This window comes from Syngnathus scovelli, unplaced genomic scaffold (assembly GCF_024217435.2).
Source record: "Syngnathus scovelli strain Florida unplaced genomic scaffold, RoL_Ssco_1.2 HiC_scaffold_418, whole genome shotgun sequence".
Lineage (NCBI taxonomy): Eukaryota > Metazoa > Chordata > Actinopteri > Syngnathiformes > Syngnathidae > Syngnathus > Syngnathus scovelli.
The window spans coordinates 12,501-27,033 of NW_026061516.1; positions in this window are offsets into that span (position 1 = coordinate 12,501).

The following is a 14,533-nucleotide window of genomic DNA, read 5'->3' on the forward strand; positions in this document are numbered from 1 at the left end:
CGCGGCCCGCTGCGGCCGGCTGGCGAGGTGAGATGTGGGCCATTGCCGCGCTCCCGACGAACCGTTCCGGGGGGCTGGTGACGTCGCGCGTTCGGCGCTGATGCTGCGACCGGGAGGGAAGCTGCGCCCCGTCCGAGTCAGACTCGGTCGTTGCGGCCCCCCCGAGCCCGCACGCCTCACGCGGAGGGGTCATACGCCCCGGCGGCCACGATAGACGCCTCCCGCTTCGCGGTGGTCGGGAAGGCGTGTGCGGATATGTGCGGAGGTTGGGACTCGGGCTTGGTCTTTGAGAAATCGGTTTCGCGGTCGACCGGCGCGGCCGGCGGACGCCCACGTGGCGTGCCGCAAGTCGGATCGCGCGCTCGGCCTCCGTGGATGGCCTCTGGGTGAGGTTGAGCCGGGGCGTCTCGGTTTCGCTGCCGTACGGTTCGCGCTAGGCCTGCGCGGGCGGCGCGGGGCGCGCGCTCGCGCGGCGGCCGTAGCGCTGGAGTGCGACCCGCAAGTGGGGAGGAACCGTCCACCCAACGCCGGCGGTAGCCGGGGCCGGTGGGGGCCCTACCAAGGCGGGTCATGGGCGCATGTCGGTCAGGTTATAAGAGTGTTTTTCGCTCCGGGCTAGAGCCGGGTGAGGTCGTCTCGAACCACGTGCCTGAAGGCCGCCTCGCGCCGGATTCGGCCCCGCTCATTCGTCGGAGTGACCGCCCGACGCGGGCATCGCTAGATTAGCCGTGGCCCCGATCCTTCCCCATCGACAGCCTTTCGCCCCCTGTACTCCGGCCTGTTAGTAAGGCGGCCGGTACCCCCTTTCTTGGATGAGACAGAATCCTTGACGGACCATTCGCAGATTTTTGCCCGGCCTCTGTTTACCGAGGCGGCCGGTACCTCCGTCTGCCTTGGATGGACCGCATCCGCAGATTTTCGTCCGGCCTTAGCTTAAGGAGACGGCCGTTGCCTCCGATCCTCCGGGCTAGAGCCGGGTGAGGTCGTCTCGAACCACGTGCCTGAAGGCCGCCTCGCGCCGGATTCGGCCCCGCTCATTCGTCGGAGTGACCGCCCGACGCGGGCATCGCTAGATTAGCCGTGGCCCCGATCCTTCCCCATCGACAGCCTTTCGCCCCCTTCGCTCCGGCCTCTGAGGCGGCCGGTACCCCTTTCTTGGATGAGACAGAACCCTTGACGGGCCGTTCGCAGATTTTTGCCCGGCCTCTGTTTACCGAGGCGGCCGGTACCTCCGTCTGCCTTGGATGGACCGCATCCGCAGATTTTCGTCCGGCCTTAGCTTAAGGAGACGGCCGTTGCCTCCGATCCTCCGGGCTAGAGCCGGGTGAGGTCGTCTCGAACCACGTGCCTGAAGGCCGCCTACACCGGATTCGGCCCCGCTCATTCGTCGGAGTGACCGCCCGACGCGGGCATCGCTAGATTAGCCGTGGCCCCGATCCTTCCCCATCGACAGCCTTTCGCCCCCTTCGCTCCGGCCTCTGAGGCGGCCGGTACCCCTTTCTTGGATGAGCCAGAACCCTTGACGGGCCGTTCGCAGATTTTTGCCCGGGCTTTGTTTACCGAGGCGGCCGGTACCTCCGTCTGCCTTGGATGGACCGCATCCGCAGATTTTCGTCCGGCCTTAGCTTAAGGAGACGGCCGTTGCCTCCGATCCTCCGGGCTAGAGCCGGGTGAGGTCGTCTCGAACCACGTGCCTGAAGGCCGCCTCGCGCCGGATTCGGCCCCGCTCATTCGTCGGAGTGACCGCCCGACGCGGGCATCGCTAGATTAGCCGTGGCCCCGATCCTTCCCCATCGACAGCCTTTCGCCCCCTTCGCTCCGGCCTCTGAGGCGGCCGGTACCCCTTTCTTGGATGAGCCAGAACCCTTGACGGGCCGTTCGCAGATTTTTGCCCGGGCTTTATTTACCGAGGCGGCCGGTACCTCCGTCTGCCTTGGATGGACCGCATCCGCAGATTTTCGTCCGGCCTTAGCTTAAGGAGACGGCCGTTGCCTCCGATCCTCCGGGCTAGAGCCGGGTGAGGTCGTCTCGAACCACGTGCCTGAAGGCCGCCTCGCGCCGGATTCGGCCCCGCTCATTCGTCGGAGTGACCGCCCGACGCGGGCATCGCTAGATTAGCCGTGGCCCCGATCCTTCCCCATCGACAGCCTTTCGCCCCCTTCGCTCCGGCCTCTGAGGCGGCCGGTACCCCTTTCTTGGATGAGACAGAACCCTTAAAGGGCCGTTCGCAGATTTTTGCCCGGCCTGTGTTTAAGGAGGCGGCCGGTACCTCCCTCCTTGGATGACCTTCTACCCTTGACGGGCCATTCGCAGATTTTTGCCCGGCCTGTGTTTAAGGAGGCGGCCGGTACCTCCTTCCTTGGATGACCCACTACCCTTGACGGGCCCATTCGCAGATTTTTGCCCGGCCTGTTAATAGAGGCGGCCGGTACCCCCTTTCTTGGATGACCTACTACCCTTGACGGGCCATTCGCAGATTTTTGCCCGGCCTGTGTTTAAGGAGGCGGCCGGTACCTCCTTCCTTGGATGACCCACTACCCTTGACGGGCCCATTCGCAGATTTTTGCCCGGCCTGTTAATAGAGGCGGCCGGTACCCCCTTTCTTGGATGACCTACTACCCTTGACGGGCCATTCGCAGATTTTTGCCCGGCCTGTGTTTAAGGAGGCGGCCGGTACCTCCTTCCTTGGATGACCTTCTACCCTTGACGGGCCATTCGTGGATTTTTGCCCGGCCTGTGTTTAGGGAGGCGACCGGTCCTCCGTAACTTGATCGGATTTCCCTTCCGGCCTGAGTTTATGGAGGCGGCCGGTCCTCCGTAGCTTGATTGGATTTCCCTTCCGGCCTGTGTTTAAGGAGGCGGCCGGTCCTCCGTAGCTTGATTGGATTTCCCTTCCGGCCTGAGTTTATGGAGGCGGCCGGTCCTCCGTAGCTTGACCGGATTTCCCTTCCAGCCTGTGTTTAAGGAGGCGGCTGGTCCTCCCCGGTCGGTTGCCAAGCGACCGGGACCCGCAAGTGGGCAGGAACCGTCCACCCAACGCCGGCGAGCCGGGGCCGGTGGGGGCCCTACCAAGGCGGGTCTAACTTCAGGCGGTGCAAACGGGGGAGGGGGGTAAGGACGGCTGCCGGGAGCAGACAGCCGTCCCCGGGAGGGGGTAGTAGCTTCGCGGCGGCCGCCGGGAGCAGACGGCCGTCCGCGCATTCTGCCAATGCCTGTAGGACTTTGAATATTTCACAGCCGTGCTGTGGCACTTAGAAAATTTTTCAGAGACGTGGCACTTAGAAAGTTTTTCAGAGATGTGGCACTTTGAAAGTTTTTGAGAGATGTGGCACTTTGAAAGTTTTTGAGAGATGTGGCACTTAGAAATTTTTTGAGAGATGTGGCACTTAGAAATTTTTTGAGAGATGTGGCACTTTGAAAATTTTTGAGAAATGTGGCACTTAGAAAATTTTCTCTCTCTCTGGAAGTGCCGTGCCTTCTTCAGTTCTGCTATCCGAGCAGGGGACGCTTGCTGGCGGCCGTTACCAGCGCTCGGACCAGGCCCAATTGATTTGCATGGAAAACAATTGCGTCCCCCATGCTCGTTCTGACTATATTTTGCGAAAGGGGGGTAAAGTGATGAGTACACTAAGTGGGGGGACCAACCCATGTACTCTAGAAAAAGTACATGGGTTGACAAAAGACCAGTTGGTAATGCACCCCTGGTACCCAAACCCCTGGTACCTTTAGGCACTTAGAAAAAATTTCGCCCAAATTTGGAGGTCGCTCCAGGGGAAGAGGCCGAATTTTCGCCTATTACGGCCGACCGCGGGAACCAGCCGAGGCGGACGCTTTTCGGCGCAAGAGCCGTTGGCACTTAGAAAATATTCGCTAAACTTCAAAGGACCTCCAGGGGAAGAGGCCGAATTGTCACTTTTTCTGGCCGACATCGGGAACCAGCCGAGTCGGACGATTTACGGCGGAGCAGCCGTTGGCACTTAGAAAATATTCGCCAAACTCGGCCGGACTTCCAGGGGAAGAGGCCGAATTGTCACTTGTTCTGCCCGACATCGGGAACCAGCCGAGTCGGACACTTTAAGGCTGAGCAGCCGTTGGCACTTAGGAAATATTCGCCGAACTCGGCCGGACTTCCAGGGGAAGAGGCCGGATTTTCACTTGTTCTGGCCGACATCGGGAACCAGCCGAGTCGGACTCTTTACGGCGGAACAGCCGTTGGCACTTAGGAAATATTCGCCGAACTCGGCCGGACTTCCAGGGGAAGAGGCCGAATATTCACTTGTTCTGGCCGACATCGGGAACCAGCCGAGTCGGACGCTTTACGGCGGAGCAGCCGTTGGCACTTAGAAAATATTCGTTAAACTTCAACTGACCTCCAGGGGAAGAGGCCGAATTTTCACTTGTTCTGGCCGACATCGGGAACCAGCCGAGTCGGACGCTTTACGGCGGAACAGCCGTTGGCACTTAGAAAATATTCGTTAATCTTGAACGGACCTCCAGGGGAAGAGGCCGAATTTTCACTTGTTCTGGCCGACATCGGGAACCAGCCGAGTCGGACGCTTTACGGCGGAGCAGCCGTTGGCACTTAGAAAATATTCGTTAAACTTCAACTGACCTCCAGGGGAAGAGGCCGAATTTTCACTTGTTCTGGCCGACATCGGGAACCAGCCGAGTCGTACCCTTTACGGCGGAACAGCCGTTGGCACTTAGGAAATATTTGCCTTAACTTGGCCGCACTTCCAGGGGAAGAGGCCGAATTTTCACTTGTTCTGGCCGACATCGGGAACCAGCCGAGTGGGACCCTTTACGGCGGAGCAGCCGTTGGCACTTAGGAAATATTCGCCAAAATGTTCCGGACCTCCAGGGGAAGAGGCCGAATTTTCGCTCGTTCGGGCCGACCGGGAGAACCAGCCGGGTCGGACACGTTACGGCGCAACAGCCGTTAGCACTTAGAAAATATTTGCCAAAATGTTCCGGACTTCCAGGGGAAGAGGCCGGATTTTCACTTGTTCTGGCCGACATCGGGAACCAGCCGAGTCGGACCCTTTAAGGCTGAGCAGCCGTTGGCACTTAGGAAATATTCGCCTTAACTCGGCCGGACTTCCAGGGGAAGAGGCCGGATTTTCACTTGTTCTGGCCGACATCGGGAACCAGCCGAGTCGGACACTTTAAGGCTGAGCAGCCGTTGGCACTTAGGAAATATTTGCCTTAACTCGGCCGGACTTCCAGGGGAAGAGGCCGGATTTTCACTTGTTCTGGCCGACATCGGGAACCAGCCGAGTCGGACTCTTTACGGCGGAACAGCCGTTGGCACTTAGGAAATATTCGCCGAACTCGGCCGGACTTCCAGGGGAAGAGGCCGAATTTTCACTTGTTCTGGCCGACATCGGGAACCAGCCGAGTCGGACTCTTTACGGCGGAGCAGCCGTTGGCACTTAGGAAATATTTGCCAAAATGTTCCGGACCTCCAGGGGAAGAGGCCGAATATTCACTTGTTCTGGCCGACATCGGGAACCAGCCGAGTCGGACACTTTACGGCGGAGCAGCCGTTGGCACTTAGGAAATATTCGTTAAACTTCAACTGACCTCCAGGGGAAGAGGCCGAATTTCCACTTGTTCTGGCCGACATCGGGAACCAGCCGAGTCGGACGCTTTACGGCGGAGCAGCCGTTGGCACTTAGAAAATATTCGCCGAACTTGGCCGGACTTCCAGGGGAAGAGGCCGGATTTTCACTTGTTCTGGCCGACATCGGGAACCAGCCGAGTCGGACACTTTACGGCGGAGCAGCCGTTGGCACTTAGAAAATATTCGTTAATCTTGAACGGACCTCCAGGGGAAGAGGCCGAATATTCACTTGTTCTGGCCGACATCGGGAACCAGCCGAGTCGGACACTTTAAGGCTGAGCAGCCGTTGGCACTTAGGAAATATTCGCCTTAACTCGGCCGGACTTCCAGGGGAAGAGGCCGGATTTTCACTAGTTCTGGCCGACATCGGGAACCAGCCGAGTCGGACTCTTTACGGCGGAACAGCCGTTGGCACTTAGGAAATATTTGCCTTAACTCGGCCGGACTTCCAGGGGAAGAGGCCGGATTTTCACTTGTTCTGGCCGACATCGGGAACCAGCCGAGTCGGACACTTTAAGGCTGAGCAGCCGTTGGCACTTAGGAAATATTTGCCTTAACTCGGCCGGACTTCCAGGGGAAGAGGCCGGATTTTCACTTGTTCTGGCCGACATCGGGAACCAGCCGAGTCGGACTCTTTACGGCGGAACAGCCGTTGGCACTTAGGAAATATTCGCCGAACTCGGCCGGACTTCCAGGGGAAGAGGCCGATTTTTCACTTGTTCTGGCCGACATCGGGAACCAGCCGAGTCGGACACTTTAAGGCTGAGCAGCCGTTGGCACTTAGGAAATATTCGCCTTAACTCGGCCGGACTTCCAGGGGAAGAGGCCGGATTTTCACTAGTTCTGGCCGACATCGGGAACCAGCCGAGTCGGACTCTTTACGGCGGAACAGCCGTTGGCACTTGGGAAATATTCGCCGAACTCGGCCGGACTTCCAGGGGAAGAGGCCGATTTTTCACTTGTTCTGGCCGACATCGGGAACCAGCCGAGTCGGACCCTTTACGGCGGAACAGCCGTTGGCACTTAGGAAATATTTGCCTTAACTCGGCCGGACTTCCAGGGGAAGAGGCCGAATTGTCACTTGTTCTGGCCGACATCGGGAACCAGCCGAGTCGGGCCCTTTAAGGCTGAGCAGCCGTTGGCACTTAGGAAATATTTGCCTTAACTCGGCCGGACTTCCAGGGGAAGAGGCCGGATTTTCACTTGTTCTGGCCGACATCGGGAACCAGCCGAGTCGGACTCTTTACGGCGGAACAGCCGTTGGCACTTAGGAAATATTCGCCGAACTCGGCCGGACTTCCAGGGGAAGAGGCCGATTTTTCACTTGTTCTGGCCGACATCGGGAACCAGCCGAGTCGGACCCTTTACGGCGGAACAGCCGTTGGCACTTAGGAAATATTTGCCTTAACTCGGCCGGACTTCCAGGGGAAGAGGCCGAATTTTCACTTGTTCTGGCCGACATCGGGAACCAGCCGAGTCGGGCCCTTTAAGGCTGAGCAGCCGTTGGCACTTAGGAAATATTTGCCTTAACTCGGCCGGACTTCCAGGGGAAGAGGCCGGATTTTCACTTGTTCTGGCCGACATCGGGAACCAGCCGAGTCGGACTCTTTACGGCGGAACAGCCGTTGGCACTTAGGAAATATTCGCCGAACTCGGCCGGACTTCCAGGGGAAGAGGCCGATTTTTCACTTGTTCTGGCCGACATCGGGAACCAGCCGAGTCGGACCCTTTACGGCGGAACAGCCGTTGGCACTTAGGAAATATTTGCCTTAACTCGGCCGGACTTCCAGGGGAAGAGGCCGAATTTTCACTTGTTCTGGCCGACATCGGGAACCAGCCGAGTCGGACCCTTTAAGGCTGAGCAGCCGTTGGCACTTAGGAAATATTTGCCTTAACTCGGCCGGACTTCCAGGGGAAGAGGCCGATTTTTCACTTGTTCTGGCCGACCGGGGGAACCAGCCGAGTCGGACACTTTACGGCGGAGCAGCCGTTGGCACTTAGGAAATATTCGCCAAAATGTTCCGGACCTCCAGGGGAAGAGGCCAAATTTTCACTTGTTCTGGCCGACTGGGTGAACCGGCCGAGGCGGACACTTTACGGCGGAGCAGCCGTTGGCACTTAGGAAATATTCGCCAAAATGTTCCGGACCTCCAGGGGAAGAGGCCGAATTTTCACTTGTTCTGGCCGACCGGGGGAACCAGCCGAGGCGGACACTTTACGGCGGAGCAGCCGTTGGCACTTAGAAAATATTCGCCAAAATGTTCCGGACCTCCAGGGAAAGAGGCCGAATTTTCGCTCGTTCGGGCCGACCGGGAGAACCGGCCGAGGCGGACACTTTACGGCGGTTGAGCCGTTGGCACTTAGAAATTATTCAGACTTCCATCAAACACACATCGGCCTTTTGCCGTCACTGCCCGGGATGGGCACCGTGGTAGCTCGGACAGTTCGTGTGACAGCTTCCGCTGGCACTCAGACAATTTTTGAAATGAAAATAAACAGTTCTGCACATACGTGCCGACTATATTTTGCGAAAGGGGGGTAAAGTGATGAGTACACTAAGTGGGGGGACCAAGTACATAAAGCCCACCCCTGGTACCTCAGAGAGGCCGAATTGACACATTTTGTGTCCGACCGCGGGAACCAGCCGAGGCGGACGCTTTTCGGCGCAAGAGCCGTTGGCACTTAGAAAATATTCGTTAATCTTGAACGGACCTCCAGGGGAAGAGGCCGAATTTTCACTTGTTCTGGCCGACATCGGGAACCAGCCGAGGCGGACGCTTTTCGGCGCAAGAGCCGTTGGCACTTAGAAAATATTCGTTAATCTTGAACGGACCTCCAGGGGAAGAGGCCGAATTTTCACTTGTTCTGGCCGACATCGGGAACCAGCCGAGTCGGACGCTTTACGGCGGAGCAGCCGTTGGCACTTAGAAAATATTCGCCAAACTCGACCGGACTTCCAGGGGAAGAGGCCGAATTGTCACTTGTTCTGCCCGACATCGGGAACCAGCCGAGTCGGACACTTTAAGGCGGAGCAGCCGTTGGCACTTAGAAAATATTCCCCAAACTTGAACGGACCTCCAGGGGAAGAGGCCGAATTTTCACCTGTTCTGGCCGACATCGGGAACCAGCCGAGTCGGACGCTTTAAGGCGGAGCAGCCGTTGGCACTTAGAAAATATTCGTTAAACTTGAAAGGACCTCCAGGGGAAGAGGCCGAATTGTCACTTGTTCTGGCCGACATCGGGAACCAGCCGAGTCGGACGCTTTAAGGCGGAGCAGCCGTTGGCACTTAGAAAATATTCGTTAAACTTGAAAGGACCTCCAGGGGAAGAGGCCGAATTGTCACTTGTTCTGGCCGACATCGGGAACCAGCCGAGTCGGACGCTTTAAGGCGGAGCAGCCGTTGGCACTTAGGAAATATTTGCCTTAACTCGGCCGGACTTCCAGGGGAAGAGGCCGAATTTTCACTTGTTCTGGCCGACATCGGGAACCAGCCGAGTCGGACGCTTTACGGCGGAGCAGCCGTTGGCACTTAGAAAATATTCGTTAAACTTCAACTGACCTCCAGGGGAAGAGGCCGAATTTCCACTTGTTCTGGCCGACATCGGGAACCAGCCGAGTCGGACGCTTTACGGCGGAGCAGCCGTTGGCACTTAGAAAATATTCGCCGAACTCGGCCGGACTTCCAGGGGAAGAGGCCGGATTTTCACTTGTTCTGGCCGACATCGGGAACCAGCCGAGTCGGACTCTTTACGGCGGAGCAGCCGTTGGCACTTAGGAAATATTTGCCAAAATGTTCCGGACCTCCAGGGGAAGAGGCCGAATATTCACTTGTTCTGGCCGACATCGGGAACCAGCCGAGTCGGACACTTTACGGCGGAGCAGCCGTTGGCACTTAGGAAATATTCGTTAAACTTCAACTGACCTCCAGGGGAAGAGGCCGAATTTCCACTTGTTCTGGCCGACATCGGGAACCAGCCGAGTCGGACGCTTTACGGCGGAGCAGCCGTTGGCACTTAGAAAATATTCGCCGAACTTGGCCGGACTTCCAGGGGAAGAGGCCGGATTTTCACTTGTTCTGGCCGACATCGGGAACCAGCCGAGTCGGACACTTTACGGCGGAGCAGCCGTTGGCACTTAGAAAATATTCGTTAATCTTGAACGGACCTCCAGGGGAAGAGGCCGAATATTCACTTGTTCTGGCCGACATCGGGAACCAGCCGAGTCGGACTCTTTACGGCGGAACAGCCGTTGGCACTTAGGAAATATTCGCCGAACTCGGCCGGACTTCCAGGGGAAGAGGCCGAATTTTCACTTGTTCTGGCCGACATCGGGAACCAGCCGAGTCGGACTCTTTACGGCGGAGCAGCCGTTGGCACTTAGGAAATATTTGCCAAAATGTTCCGGACCTCCAGGGGAAGAGGCCGAATATTCACTTGTTCTGGCCGACATCGGGAACCAGCCGAGTCGGACACTTTACGGCGGAGCAGCCGTTGGCACTTAGGAAATATTCGTTAAACTTCAACTGACCTCCAGGGGAAGAGGCCGAATTTTCACTTGTTCTGGCCGACATCGGGAACCAGCCGAGTCGGTCTCTTTACGGCGGAGCAGCCGTTGGCACTTAGGAAATATTCGCCGAACTTGGCCGGACCTCCAGGGGAAGAGGCCGAATTTTCACTTGTTCTGGCCGACCGGGGGAACCAGCCGAGGCGGACACTTTACGGCGGAGCAGCCGTTGGCACTTAGAAAATATTCGCCAAAATGTTCCGGACCTCCAGGGAAAGAGGCCGAATTTTCGCTCGTTCGGGCCGACCGGGAGAACCGGCCGAGGCGGACACTTTACGGCGGTTGAGCCGTTGGCACTTAGAAATTATTCAGACTTCCATCAAACACACATCGGCCTTTTGCCGTCACTGCCCGGGATGGGCACCGTGGTAGCTCGGACAGTTCGTGTGACAGCTTCCGCTGGCACTTAGACAATTTTTAAAATGAAAATAAACAGTTCTGCACATACGTGCCGACTATATTTTGCGAAAGGGGGGTAAAGTGATGAGTACACTAAGTGGGGGGACCAAGTACATAAAGCCCACCCCTGGTACCTCAGAGAGGCCGAATTGACACATTTTGTGTCCGACCGCGGGAACCAGCCGAGGCGGACGCTTTTCGGCGCAAGAGCCGTTGGCACTTAGAAAATATTCGTTAATCTTGAACGGACCTCCAGGGGAAGAGGCCGAATTTTCACTTGTTCTGGCCGACATCGGGAACCAGCCGAGGCGGACGCTTTTCGGCGCAAGAGCCGTTGGCACTTAGAAAATATTCGTTAATCTTGAACGGACCTCCAGGGGAAGAGGCCGAATTTTCACTTGTTCTGGCCGACATCGGGAACCAGCCGAGTCGGACGCTTTACGGCGGAGCAGCCGTTGGCACTTAGAAAATATTCGTTAATCTTGAACGGACCTCCAGGGGAAGAGGCCGAATTTTCACTTGTTCTGGCCGACATCGGGAACCAGCCGAGTCGGACGCTTTACGGCGGAGCAGCCGTTGGCACTTTGAAAATATTCGTTAAACTTCAACTGACCTCCAGGGGAAGAGGCCGAGTTTCCACTTGTTCTGGCCGACATCGGGAACCAGCCGAGTCGGACACCTTACGGCGGAAGAGCCGATGGCACTTAGAAAATATTCGTTAAACTTGAACGGACCTCCAGGGGAAGAGGCCGAATTTTCGCTTGTTCAGGCCGACCGGAGGAACCGGCCGAGTCGGACACCTTACGGCGGAAGAGCCGATGGCACTTAGAAAATATTCGTTAAACTTGACAGGACCTCCAGGGGAAGAGGCCGAATTTTCGCTCGTTCAGGCCGACCGGAGGAACCGGCCGAGTCGGACACCTTACGGCGGAAGAGCCGATGGCACTTAGAAAATATTCGTTAAACTTGACAGGACCTCCAGGGGAAGAGGCCGAATTTTCGCTCGTTCAGGCCGACCGGAGGAACCGGCCGAGTCGGACACATTACGGCGGAAGAGCCGATGGCACTTAGAAAATATTCGTTAAACTTGACAGGACCTCCAGGGGAAGAGGCCGAATTTTCGCTCGTTCAGGCCGACCGGAGGAACCGGCCGGGTCGGACACCTTACGGCGGAAGAGCCGATGGCACTTAGAAAATATTCGCCAAAATGTTCCGGACCTCCAGGGGAAGAGGCCGAATTTTCACTTGTTCAGGCCGACCGGAGGAACCGGCCGGGTCGGACACGTTACGGCGGAACAGCCGTTGGCACTTAGAAAATATTCGTCAAAGTCGTCCGGACCTCCAGGGGAAGAGGCCGAATTTTCGCTCGTTCGGGCCGACCGGAGGAACCGGCCGGGTCGGACACGTTACGGCGCAACAGCCGTTCGCACTTAGAAAATATTCGCCAAAGTCGTCCGGACCTCCAGGGGAAGAGGCCGAATTTTCGCTCGTTCGGGCCGACCGGAGGAACCAGCCGGGTCGGACACTTTACGGCGCAACAGCCGTTGGCACTTTGAAAATATTCGCCAAAATGTTCCGGACCTCCAGGGGAAGAGGCCGAATTTTCGCTCGTTCGGGCCGACCGGAGGAACCGGCCGGGTCGGACACGTTACGGCGCAACAGCCGTTGGCACTTTGAAAATATTCGCCAAAATGTTCCGGACCTCCAGGGGAAGAGGCCGAATTTTCGCTCGTTCGGGCCGACCGGAGGAACCGGCCGGGTCGGACACGTTACGGCGCAACAGCCGTTGGCACTTTGAAAATATTCGCCAAAATGTTCCGGACCTCCAGGGGAAGAGGCCGAATTTTCGCTCGTTCGGGCCGACCGGAGGAACCGGCCGGGTCGGACACGTTACGGCGCAACAGCCGTTGGCACTTTGAAAATATTCGCCAAAATGTTCCGGACCTCCAGGGGAAGAGGCCGAATTTTCGCTCGTTCGGGCCGACCGGAGGAACCGGCCGAGTCGGACACCTTACGGCGGAAGAGCCGATGGCACTTAGAAAATATTCGTTAAACTTGACAGGACCTCCAGGGGAAGAGGCCGAATTTTCGCTCGTTCGGGCCGACCGGAGGAACCAGCCGGGTCGGACACGTTACGGCGCAACAGCCGTTCGCACTTAGAAAATATTCGTTAAACTTGACAGGACCTCCAGAGGAAGAGGCCGAATTTTTGCTCGTTCAGGCCGACCGGAGGAACCGGCCGAGTCGGACACCTTACGGCGGAAGAGCCGATGGCACTTTGAAAATATTCGCCAAAATGTTCCGGACCTCCAGGGGAAGAGGCCGAATTTTCGCTCGTTCGGGCCGACCGGAGGAACCGGCCGGGTCGGACACGTTACGGCGGAACAGCCGTTGGCACTTTGAAAATATTCGCCAAATGTTCCGGACCTCCAGGGGAAGAGGCCGAATTTTCGCTCGTTCGGGGCGACCGGAGGAACCAGCCGGGTCGGACACTTTACGGCGCAACAGCCGTTGGCACTTAGAAAATATTCGCCAAAATGTTCCGGACCTCCAGGGGAAGAGGCCGAATTTTCGCTCGTTCGGGCCGACCGGAGGAACCAGCCGGGTCGGACACTTTACGGCGGAACAGCCGTTGGCACTTTGAAAATATTCGCCAAAATGTTCCGGACCTCCAGGGGAAGAGGCCGAATTTTCGCTCGTTCGGGCCGACCGGAGGAACCAGCCGGGTCGGACACGTTACGGCGCAACAGCCGTTGGCACTTTGAAAATATTCGCCAAAATGTTCCGGACCTCCAGGGGAAGAGGCCGAATTTTCGCTCGTTCGGGCCGACCGGAGGAACCAGCCGGGTCGGACACGTTACGGCGGAACAGCCGTTGGCACTTTGAAAATATTCGCCAAAATGTTCCGGACCTCCAGGGGAAGAGGCCGAATTTTCGCTTGTTCAAGCCGACCGGAGGAACCAGCCGGGTCGGACACGTTACGGCGCAACAGCCGTTGGCACTTTGAAAATATTCGCCAAAATGTTCCGGACCTCCAGGGGAAGAGGCCGAATTTTCGCTCGTTCTGGCCGACCGGGAGAACCAGCCGGGTCGGACACGTTACGGCGCAACAGCCGTTGGCACTTAGAAAATATTCGCCAAAGTCGTCCGGACCTCCAGGGGAAGAGGCCGAATTTTCGCTCGTTCGGGCCGACCGGAGGAACCAGCCGGGTCGGACACTTTACGGCGGAACAGCCGTTGGCACTTTGAAAATATTCGCCAAAATGTTCCGGACCTCCAGGGGAAGAGGCCGAATTTTCGCTCGTTCGGGCCGACCGGAGGAACCAGCCGAGGCGGACACTTTACGGCGGTTGAGCCGTTGGCACTTAGAAATTATTCAGACTTCCATCAAACACACATCGGCCTTTTGCCGTCACTGCCCGGGAATGGGCACCGTGGTAGCTCGGACAGTTCGTGTGACAGCTTCCGCTGGCACTTAGAAAATTTTTAAAATGAAAATAAACAGTTCTGCACATACGTGCCGACTATATTTTGCGAAAGGGGGGTAAAGTGATGAGTACACTAAGTGGGGGGACCAAGTACATAAAGCCTACCCTGGTACCTCAGAGAGGCCGAATTTTCGAATTCTGAGGCCGAGCTGGGGAACCAGACGAGGCGGACACTTTTCCGAGAGAGAGCCGATGGCACTTAGAAAATTTTCGGCTAAGTCGGCAGGACTTCCAGAGCGAGAGGCCGAATATTCGTCAACTGTGGCCGACCGGGGAACCAGCGAAGGCGGATAGGCGGTCACGGAGGTCCCGCCGGCTGGTCCGCGGGCCAATTTGGGTCCCGTAATTTAGCGGTCGCGGTCCGGAATCCACGCCGGCCGGGGAACCAGCGCAAGCGGATAGGCGGTCACGGAGGTCCCGCCGGCTGGTCCGCGGGCCAATTTGGGTCCCGTAATTTAG